Consider the following 12,364-nt stretch of genomic DNA (forward strand, 5'->3'; position numbering starts at 1 on the left):
CATCACCCTATGGCAATGTAGTGATGTGCTATATTGCTGTATGGTATGCTATGGTGACGTAGCGATCATGTGGGTCTACATGTGATTGGCAGCTACGTCACTGTAGCGGCACATTCCCCTGGTATACCGCACTGCTATGGCAACATACTAGCAAAATCTAACCATGCGCTGCACATACAGTGCAGTAACCACTCAAACTGAACTGTGCTTTAGTAATTCCAAAAGAAAATACTAAAGCACAGCACTGTAGCAACCTTGCCGTATGGCGACATGTGTAACAAGAAGCCCCTTCTTGCAGAGACCTAGCACACTCATTGCATGGGTGTGGCAAGGCTCAGAGCAAGCCAGAAAGCTGAAATGGTTTTCTGTAGGGGAAACCTACAAACTACATCTACATATCAATTAAGCTCAGTATCACTAAGGAAAACAAAAGAACTAAAATAACCACTTCAAAGCAAAGCCTGTAAAAGACAAGAAAAGCCAAGGTGCATTGAAAGCATGACTGTAAATATACCCTGGTGAACGTGTTCACTCTTTGATTAAGACCCATTTCCCAAAGCAAACTTCCCATATCTGTCTAAAGTTTTATGCTAAATCAGTCTACATGACAGCATCCAACCTAACTCACTTACTGTCCCCAGTAGCCTTTGATCCTCACTACCCCATGTTGCATTTTTGTATCTTTCTCACAGTGCATTTTTATATTTCATCTGTCTCATTTTGCCTTGGCTTTTCTGTATTGTATGTTTTATACCTTTTAACTTTTAATGAATGTATTTGTTAGAGTATATCATACCTTGTATTACTAAAATTATTATTATAAGAATGCATTGGAATTGTAATCACTGAAATTGTTTTGCTGTATTGGGCTGGTTCCCGTGAGCCAATGCAAGTATGTATGAATCTGTAGATAATTGAATGACAGAGCAAGAGCCTCTGGCTGTTAATCAACAATAGCCTAGCCAGAGGAACTTACCATTACAAAACTCTACTCTACAAGCCATTTAAGCAAATCAAGCCCCTGGGATGGACACAGCCAATGAGTCAATCAAGTCAAGGGTGGACTCCCAAAACTGCACCATCGGGCGGAACCCCCAGTGACTGCGACTAACAGCTGTTGTGCACTACTCAAGACCCGCGTGGGACAGCGATCTCTGGATTGGGCAGCCAAGATAATGCTGGGGGATCACACGATTCTGCCAGAGAAGAGATAAAAGGCAATGAAGCGTGACCTTCTCTTCCAACACCCGACCTACCGAGACAGAAGGACAAACAGGCAACCTTCTTCGGAGAAGACACCACCTTGGAGGAAGCTGACCATCGACAGCAAATCCACAGGGCCTCAGATAGGTAGATATACTAACGCCACTGCTCTCACAATCACTACAACAGCTACTATACACTATACTACATGGGTTTGAATGACATGAGTTTGAATGAGTGTGTGTGTGTGTGCGCACGCGTGCGCTAAGGTGGCCAGTACCCATTATAACCCCCCAAAATTTGCATTTATAATTTTATTAAAACTTTACATCCTGTCTAATAAACTAGAACTTATGATGATCCTGTGAGTTGGTCCTTTGTAGCCAACACATGTATACGCGCCCTTTGTGTCCCAAAGCTTGTTCAGCATCTCTCCTAAGTGTACAGCTGGTCCAATAAGAGATGTAATAAAAACAAAAAAGAAAACAATACCCCAAAAAGAAAAAAATCTTGATTCTCACATATGTTCTGGACCTTCATATCTACAACACTCCAACCTCTGACCTGACCGTAGAATCATTTGTTGACTATGGCATGTATAAAACATAGAATCAAACGTATGTCAGTGCATGTATCCCATGCATTGCTTCTTATGAATGGCTAAAGTAGAAGACAAAAGCCAGTCTTTGGATTGTTTCACTCGGGTGAAATTCTCTCTTCTTATCTTATATAACTGCTTCCCAAACTATGGCTTGGGAGCAACATGTTGCAGACACCTCATTGTTGCTGGTAGTTACAGAAAATTTTGATTCTCCACAGATTCATGTTTCTTCAGGTTTTTGCAGGAAAAGAAAGGTATGAAGCCGCCTGCATGTGATTTGCTCAGTATTGTTGCCCATAAGCCAGTGAAAGTTGGAGACTACTCCACTCATGTACAAGACAAGAGACATCATTTCTGCAATCTTTGTGTGATAAAGACTGTCAAGATTATACAAAGGGGAACTGCGTTGTACTGGTTTTAACTCAACAGAACGTTGGGGCTCTGAGAATGTTGATGTCTTGACAAAATCATTTTGGTTGTGTTATAATGTGAGGAAGTGATTAGCCATTAACTTACGTTATTCTGATCTAAACATTTATTCCTGGTTATGATTCAGTTTAATGTCTCCACCAACAGTTATAATTATCTTTGTTAGCCAGAGTTGATTGGTAATCAAGTGGCCCCACTTACAACACAACCAAAAATTCTAGCCTAGATATATTTACAGTAACCTTATTTACCAGTGCATTGCAAATTATGTTATCATTCCTGAATGCACAACATGGCTATAATATGCTCTGCAGAGGTGGAATTTTTTATACAGCACTGGAGAATGCTTATTTTCTTTATGCTGTAGTGTCCACCAGTAAAGTAATGCTCAGGTACAGTAATCTAGAGTCATGCTTTAATGGAGTTGCTCTAAATTTCTACTGGTATAAGGGATGAGAATCTGACTACTGAAACGCACATAATGTAAAAAGAGGCAAGCATTGTTATTGCAACAAATTTACTTTGATGTGTCTTGCTAATTTCAGTCACGGTGAGCCTTGCCACATCAATAGGAAATTCCCTCAGCTTTGCAGCTTCCCACCTGCATATCTACTAAACGGAGGGTGGCCTGTGTTTAATAGGTGAAGAGCTCCTATATCATTTGGTGCTGCTTATAAGAGCCACAAAATAATGCATCCTGATGCTGCTTTACAATGTGTGAGTTGTTATACTGCATTAGTACATGGTGAAGCTATGTTGCTTCATTTCTACTGATGCAAGATGATTCTTGAGCCCCATTTACTCATACCAGCTGGTGATGACCAGGGTATTCTCCCCTCATTGCTTCTCTCCCCCTGTCCAGGAAAGTCCATTACCCATCTGCAAAAGTAAAAGAGGTCAGGCAACAGTTTTTAGTAGCTCTCACACAGCCAAATTCCAGTCCTCCCAGCTCTGAAATGCATACCTGTGGCTAGAATCCATGCAGAATGTTTCAAGCACCAAGTAAATGCATGGAATTTGAGAGCCGCAGGTACAACCGCATACATTTCTTATAGCACAACAGTCACATACAAAAGATCTCTGCTTCAAATATTTGTTTGGCTAAAAATAAAAGGAGAACGAACAAATTATATGAGCCAGGAGAATGAACAAATTATATGAGCCAGGTAGTGAATGACTGAGTGAAAGGAAAACATAAGTAGAATGTAGATTTATATTTGGACCTGGAGGCAGAACCCAGAATCGGACCCAAGCTTTTCCACTTCCAGAGAGGAACAGCCGTAATGGGAAGATGGGGAGCGGGGCACAAGGTGAGGACCCAACACATGTGCCATTTGAAATCTTAGATAAGTTATTGGGGTATTTGAAATTATACCTGGAAGGAGTTAACAGAGTTATTCAATATACATCTGCAGGTTTATGCATCATGCACACATATAAAAAACATTTAAAAAATCAGTTTCAAAGTAGTGAAACACCAGCATCAAGACTGCCTGGGCAACCTTCAATTTGCTCCCCTTGTGCAACTGCATTCTGATACAATCTTTAATTACATGAACACACCAGGGTATAGGTTATTCTGGGGTGAGTGAGGAGGAGGAGGGGGAATTCTCATTCCGTCCTGTTGAAGCTGTTCCACCTTGCATGGCATCATTAAACATTCACTGGGATAGAGCAGTGATTCTCAATCAGGGTGCCAGGAGATCTTCTGAAGGGGTTGTGAGGAGTGAGGAGATAAGCACAGGCTCAGGCTTGTCCCTGTCTGGCTGCTGCCCTCCCCCACTACCCAGCCCCCCCTGCAAGAAGAAAGGCACTGTAATATTGTTAAATAAATTAGTTTTTGAAATGGGGTGCTACTCAATTCACAAAAGTTAGGGAGGGATGCTTGGGTCAAATGGGGGGTGCCCTGAGACAAAAAAGGTTGAAAACCATTGGGCTAGAGAGAGAGATAAGCTACTTGACAAAAGAGGGTACTACCTCTCCTAGCAATATTTAAGACTGATTTGTCCTTCCTTTTTTAAAGAAAGAGCTTTGAGGAACCAGGGTTATGAACCCTAACTGGGGGGTTGGGAGGGGGGAACCCCCCTGTAGCCCAGAGGAAAATACCTGCCTCCTAAGGAAGGGTGGGGATTATAGGACACTCCTCTCCTGAGCTTGTCTTCTTCATTAGCTTAGGTGCTGGCTCTTGTGGATCCCGCTTCCTGCACAACGTATAGGGAATATATGTGCCTAACTTGGAAGCTGTGGTTTCACTAGGGCATCTATCCAGGTGTCTCAACACTAGGTGATGCAACACTCAGTCTACAATCGGAAATATTCTGGAGACGACTTTCATAGAAAAGCCCACAAGAACATACTGTTGTGAGAACAGAACTTGAATACTGCGCAGTAGGCAATGCATGGGGCTGCATTTTGAAAGAAAAGGGGCCAAAAGCCTTGAATTCCTGTTCATCAAATGAATGCTGTCCTTCACATGAGTCATCATCAGGAAGGCACAGCCCAATGGAATTTCAGCTCTATTGCTGCTACTGGAGCTGAAGGAGTACTTCAGTTAGCTAGCAGGAGTAGTAGATTGTTATCTTACATATGGCCTACCCACAGGGTCTTGAATATGCACTGCAAGTAGGTTGCGTAAGATTTATGAACATAAAGCTCCCACTAGGAGTTTTATGTATATAGACATAGGAGACACAGACAGAGATATAGATACAGATATAGATTAGATTACAGGTCTGAGTTTGGCTTCCATCTAGTCTTAGGGAAACAGTTCTTTAATGGACTTTTGTAACACCCTTGACAAGTAATTATGTCCAGTTTCATGACATTGAATTTGCAGGAGATCTGGCAGCACAGATTTCAGAGGCTGTTACAAATGGGCACTGAATAAATTGTCCAGCAATCTGTGCGAAACATGCTGGTTGTTTTCTGTGAAGAAATCATTATTGTTTTTCTCTGTTGACTTGATTGGATCTGCAGTGTAATTGCTTCCAGTTATGAGGATTAATTGATCCATTCCCTTTCTTCAAGTCATTGAAATCTAAACTGGGGCATGAAGATGAAGTGTTTAGAATCTGAGCCTGAATACTTGCTTTCCACCACCTGCTTTGTATTTGATTCACTGTATGACCTCTGTGATGAAATATAACCATTCTTAAAAAGGATATGCAGGTATGTATGTGTGGATATAAATTATTTTAAAAGCAAGCTGTTCAGGTTGCAAAGTCAAATACATGAAAAAATGGGAAATGTGACATATGCAGCTGTTTGTGCAACCTGAGTTGAGTCCCCTTGTGCACGTGCACTGTGATATAGTCTTTTATTACAGATCAAACAGTATTTGTTTCCATTGGACCTATGCCTCAGTCAATGGATGTGATAGAGCCCTTGTACTCTTACTCTCCCCAATGAATGTGAGTGTAGTATACCTTCCTCCCAGCTGTGTTACCTTGTAGCTTGCCAAATAGACTCTTATTTTATTATTTCCTGACCATGATTTTAAATTGAAATGGGCCAAATTCAAACCTAGTGCAGTTGTGTGCAACTGTATTGCAGTCAGCTGAGTCATACCCACTTAGTTCAGGACTGAATTTTGCCCCCAAGTCTCCTTTGTTATTAATATAACCTCAATACTCACATCTTTTCCAAAGGCAGCATCATATGCCAATTTGATTATCACCCTAACTAATGAAGTGGCAAGAGGTACATTCACCATAGCAGGAGCGTCTCCCTTTGCCTGTGAACATCTCTTGACTAACAATTGGCATGGCTGGAAAAAACTCCACCTCCAGAGATGTATGTTTAGTTTCTTCTGATCCCTAAATCAAATGTCAGGAACTTCAGAGCCATGCATCCTGCTCTGCTTGATCAAGTTCATAAATTGCAATCATAATTAAACCTGGAGTGCTAAAAATGTGCTCCTCTACTGTACATTCTCTAATCAAATCTCCTGTGCTGCAAGTAGGCAGATTTGCAGAGTCACTGGTGAGTCTCCCCTTTCATAGCTTTCATAGACATTAGGGCTAGAAGGGACCTCAGGAGATCATTGAGTCCAGGCCCCTGCCCCAAAAGCAGGAAGTCAGCTGGGGTCAAAGGATTCCAGCAAGATAAGCACCCAAATGCTTCTTAAAGGAGTCCAGAGTAGCTGCTTTCACTACCTCTGGAGGGAGCCTATTCCAGGCCTTGGGGGCTCAGACAGTAGAGAAGTTTTTCCTTATGTCCAGCCTAAAACAGTTTTGGAGGAGTTTGTGATCACTGGCCCTTGTCATCCCTTGGGGTGCTCTGGTGAACACATGTTCCCCCAAATCCTGATGCACACTCCTGATGTACTTACACGCTGCCATCAGGTCTCCCCTGGCCCTGCGCTTTTCCAGGCTGAAGAGGCCCATGGCTCTCAACCTCTCTTCATAAGGCCTATTCTCCTGCCCTCTGCTCATGCATGTGGCTTTCCTCTGGACTCTCTCAAGCTTCTCCACATCCTTCCTGAATTGTGGAGACCTGAACTGGATGCAGTACTCAAGCTGCAGCCTCACCAGGGCAGAGTACAGCGGGAGGATGACATCCTGAAATTTACTTGAGAAGCATCTAAGGATGCAAGCCAGAGTTTGGTTTGCTTTACCAGCTGTGACATTGTATTGGTGGCTCATGTTCATCTTGTGGTCAATTATGACCCTCAAGTCCCTTTTGGCCTTGGTGTTAGCGAGAGTAGCATTGCCGAACCTATAAGCTTGCTGTGGGGTTTTTTCCCCAAGATGGGGTACCTTACATTTGTTGGTATTGAAAGTCATCAGGTTTGTATCTGCCCTCTTTTTCAGCCTATCCAAGTCAGCCTGGATCAGCAGCCTATCCTCTGGTATGGACACTCTACCCCAAAGTCTGGTGTCATCAGCAAACATGGCCAGTCCACTTCTGACACCTGTATCCATGTCATTGGTAAAGACGTTAAAGAGAACAGGGCCAAGGACAGAGCCTTGGGGGACACCACTAGTCACAGAGCGCCATGACGATTCACTTCCATCGACCACCTCTCTGAGTCCGGCCGCAGAGCCAATTCTCCAGCCATCAGACTGCGATGTAGCTGACACCACAGTTGGCCAATTTTTCCAAGAGGAGATCATGGGACACCAGATCAAAAGCTTTTTCAAAGAAAGGAAAACATTCAAAGCTTCAATACATATTGACCTCAGAAGAGTCTCCTGATCCGGATAATTATAAAACCTGTACACAACCACTGGAAAAAGCATGTCTGGCTGTCTCAGCTACTGTTATTGGCAGAAAAGTAGCGAGATCCTCTTGTCTGATCATCAGACATAGAACCATAAGGGACATTGTGGGTCCCCAGCTCCAGTCTGCTGCTGTCTCAGGCAAATAAGTTCCCCTTTCAAAAACCAAAGCTGCCTTAGTGCTATTGGAAGGCTTTTCTAGAACCTCAGTGCTCTGATGCTTCTGATTTCTCATGGGCAGCATATGCCCATTTGTTTTTGTGCTAGCACAGTCCTTTAAGCTTAAACAGCTCCTGACAACCTGGAAGATAGATATCAGGATTAGGTAGTTCTCCACCAGCAAGTTCTCAGAGAAGTTGTACATTCTTTCTCATTCCCCAAAACCACGAGAGTCTCCAGTGGGCTGAGGGCTGGCACTTTTTCTCATAAAAAAATTCTGGATTGATCCAACAGTTTACAAGACTGGACAAAAGAAGAGTTTGTCTGTTACAGACAAAGAACGAGTGTCAAACATATACATGATGGAGCCAAAAGGAAAATTATCTCTTGAGAATTCTTGAGACCATGCAAGATACTTGGGTACCAGCAATGTCCTTGAGAAGAAGGGTCCTTCATAATGGTTATTTATAGTGGTGAATTCTTTCTTCATCTAACATCCCTCCTAGGAAAAAAATATATTCTTAGCTATTGAATGTCTTAGAATTGTAAGCTTGATTTTACATGGACTGATCCCTCAAGAACAGATAATGAGAAGAGTGGTGCAGTTGAGGTCAATAATTGCCTCACAAATCTGGCTAAGATGATGCTAGAATGTGTTGCTGCTGGTGGTAGACAGCAACAGAATTTGAAGAGTAAAGGGAAGGTGGGATATAATCATCTGGAACAAAATATCCTGGAGGTGGGAACGCATGTGAACAACAGGACACCGGAGGAATAATTCCTATATAAAAATCTAATTCAAATCAAGACTGGAGGAGCGTACCTAGAGATAATAAGCAGAATTACACTTGGAATTAGCCTTGTCTGCAACATGCAGGTTACTTTGATCTCCTACAGAGTTTAGAGGCTGCAATTTAGTCATAATTAATTTGCCCCCTGTGTTTAACCTTACAAAATATTGTTATAGCAAGTACAGGCTGCCTGACTCTCAGAAAGTTCTATGAAAATATTTTGCCCTCTTTTCAAAATTGAAGCAAATGACATGAAATTGCACCCTGTATGCCACTCACAAGTAGATAAATGAGATGAGCCAAATCCTCTTTTATGAGGAGGCTTTTGCCAATGGTGAATTTGGCCCAGTAACCTGCCATATTCCTTTTCTGCTAATTACTGAAGCAGCACGATGCAGCAGAGAATTCCAGCTCGGTGCTGAGCTGCATTCCCCATATTTACTGCCTCTTACCTGAACTCAAGATCTGCAAGCAAGAATCACCTGTAAACATGGCTATTTTGAAATCCCAGGAGCCTAAGTAAAGGATAAAGTTGAAGCTAAGGCTCTAATTTGTCTCCTAGGAATAATTTGATTTAGAACAGGACTGGGAACCTCTTTACTCATCCGGCAAAGAACAGTTGCTCACACAGGCCACCCCACGACTTCAAGAGAATTATTCGTATGTTTAAGTGCTCACCCATGTGAGTACGTCTTATACTATCTTTGTCCTACATTTCATTTTAAGATCTGTTAAATTAGTGATTTAATGATGTGAGGCAAGCATTTCTTAGGGTGGTATCTTTTATCGGGCCAAATATGTAGTTGGGATAATGATGAAGTGATTCAAAGCCCCATGAAGAAATGAGGATCAAGTGCTGTGATACACTTAGCAAACCATAAATATAGCCCCTAGCAAAAATTTGCTATTACAGGAAAAAACAGTTAATGACAGGCAAGAGATTGTCTTAGTCAAAAGCCACTGCATTAAACAAAATATAAAATAAAATTAGCATCTAATCCCACAGTCTTCACTGAAGGAAAAATCTCATGAATTTCTGTCTCATGTAGATGCACCCAGTATCTCTCAGGAGATACTGAGCACACCAAGAAATGGCACCATAAATGATCCTTTAGCCAAACCAGGAGCAAAGAACAGTGGAGGAGCTGCCTATTGCATTCACTTGGCTGCTCCGTGCAGCTAGTCTGTGAAAGGATCTTAGAGCATCCCTTTTCATCCTTATGGATCAATACAGGTGAATACGGGATCAATACAGGTACTGCCTTGGGACTTCTGCAGGGGAAGTATAAACTGGTGAAAGTGAACCAGTAGAGGGAGTTGTGGCTACTCAGTCAGATCACGGCGGTTTCCAGGCAGTTGTATTATGGCTTCAGAATTGCTACCAAGGCTGCAATAAAAGCAATGCATTATGAATGTCAGCATGTCCTAGCCAAGGCCCAGGTTAAACCTGAGGATAATGACAGAGCTCCCACTCATTCTGAAGTCTGGGTTCATTTCAGAGTTGGCTGATCATCAGCAAAACCACCTGAAATTAATGACTGGTGAAAAAAATTGGCCTTGAAATCTCAAAAGGTTCACCTCTATATTGCTGTTTCTACCATGGGGTTGTGGGGTTGCTATGACAAAATGAGAAACTCTCTGACTTGACAAGAGTAAAGGCTTATCTTATTGTTAGGCAGGACTGAACTGGGCTTGAACCACAAACTGAGCTAATGCTCTGTGTCACCCAACATGGTAGCACAGCAGAGGCCCCTAGTTGATACTAGAGTTCAAGCCATTTGCTTTCCAGCAGGGAACAGGACTACCAGGGCATATGTTACTGACTATTCTCTCTCAAAATTACTCATGAGCGCTCTCAAAGGAAATGTAGTTTTGTCCTCCAGGGAGACAGAAAGGGGAAACTGACAGTCTGTGGATCAAGCAACAGAAAAGAAAAGGCTGCATGCTTCCTGCAAAGGGGCTCCCTAGAAAGATTCCTGGATCTCATCAGTATGGTTGGGGCGGGGGAAAGGGGCCGATTTTAAGGTGTGATGTAACATTGTACTTCCATTTTAGCTGAGTCGTAAGTACTGAGCAGTAAATAAAGGCTTTTGCGGTTTGCCCGGTGTTCTGACCGAAGTACTTGGGCATGCAAAAAACAGAAAACAGTTCACTGAAGCTTTCTAAACCTCCTAAAGGGCTCCAGTCAAAGCTTATTCTGGGGGAAAGCTAACCTTGTGGCTAAAGTACTGGACCAAGACTTAGTCAAGTCTAACTCTTTCACAGGGTGCTGAAACAAAAAATTGTTACCTTATGGGAGACAATCAGATATTACAATAATAAATACCATGTCTTCTTTTCTTTGGCAGTCCCATGCAGCTGAAGATGATTGTCTTCCATTATTGTCTTATCTGTGGGTTTGAACATGGTTGATGAGGCTGATCCAGGATCGATTCAGGCATGCTGTTTCTGCTGCTCCTATTTTTCCATTTTGCATTGTTGTTGTAAAGTTTCAAAGTACTGAAATCCTTGCAGCAGACTCTCCCTTCATTTGGGGAGAGCCTAGGTGATAGTCTCCCATGAGTTGCTGTCGATGTCACATACTTTCAAATTGGCCTTAAGGATGTCTTTGAAGCCCTTTCTCTGTCCTCCTCTTGAGAGTACGCCTTGACTGCACTGGGAGAATAAAACTTGCTTCAGGAGTCTGGGGTCAGACATCTGGATGACTGGCCAGCCCAGTGAAGTTGATGTTGTATGATCATCGCCTCAATGCTCATGGTGTTTGCTTGCGAGAGGACACTAAAATGTTGGCACATCTAGCTTCCCACTGGATTCAAAGTATCTTCTGTAGGCAGTGTTGATGGTACTTCTCCAATGACTTAAGGTGTCTCTTGTACATTGTCCACATCTCAGCACCATACAGTAAGGCAGGGATCATGATTGCTTGATAAACCATGAGCCTGATTTCAGATCTGATGTGATCTTCAAACACTTGTTTCCTCAGGCGTCTGAAGATTACACTTGCACACTTGCGGCAACATTGGATTGTCAGTCCCATTTTATTGTATGCCTCAGTAAAGATCCTAACAATTGCCTGAAGGTCTACTTCCAAGTGAACACACACTACAGCATCATCAGCATACTGGAGCTCAATGATTGAGGTCAGGGTGGTATTAATTTTGGCTTAGAGTCAGCTGAGATTAAACAGCTTACTGTCCAATCATAGTTGAGCTCCACTCCGACTGGAAGCTTGTCGGTGGTCAGATGTAGCATTGTGGTAAGAAATATTGAGAAGAGTGTTGGAGCGATAACACACCCTTGCTAAGATCCTCAAAGGGATCTGTGATAGATCTGTTACTGAGAACCACCACTCACATACCATCATGGAGCAGGCAAAGAATGGTGACAGATTTTGGTGGACATCCCTACTTTAGAAGGATCCTCCGCAGTGATTCTTAGTCTGGAAAAGCTGTTTTCATGGAAGATGCCTGACAGAATGGGACCTTGTTCCTACTTGAGAATGATATCAACAGAAAATCTGTAGGAAAAACAGGCCTCCTGTATCCTGCCCACTTGAAATGGCATATATACAAACCCCGAAATGGCATATATACAAACCCTTCTTCAGGGGTGGGCGGATGAGACTAGGATGGGATTCAACACTGACAAGTGCAAGGTGCTGCACCTGGAGAGGAAGAGCCAGCACCATAGCTACAGGCTGGGGAACTCTTTTCTCATCAGTGGAGAGGCAGAAAAGGATCTTGGAGTCATCATTGACTCCAAGATGAACATGGGCCGGCAGTGTGGTCAGGAAGGCCAACCACACTTTGTCATGCATCCACAGATGCATCTCGAGCAGGTCCAAGGAGGTGATCCTCCCCCTCTATGCGGCACTGGTTAGGCCGCAGCTGGAGTACTACGTCCAGTTCTGGGCGCCGCACTTCAGGAGGGATGTGGACAACATGGAGAGGGTCCAGAGGAGG

This window comes from Crocodylus porosus, unplaced genomic scaffold (assembly GCF_001723895.1).
Source record: "Crocodylus porosus isolate Cpor-Errol unplaced genomic scaffold, CroPor_comp1, whole genome shotgun sequence".
Taxonomy (NCBI): domain Eukaryota; kingdom Metazoa; phylum Chordata; order Crocodylia; family Crocodylidae; genus Crocodylus; species Crocodylus porosus.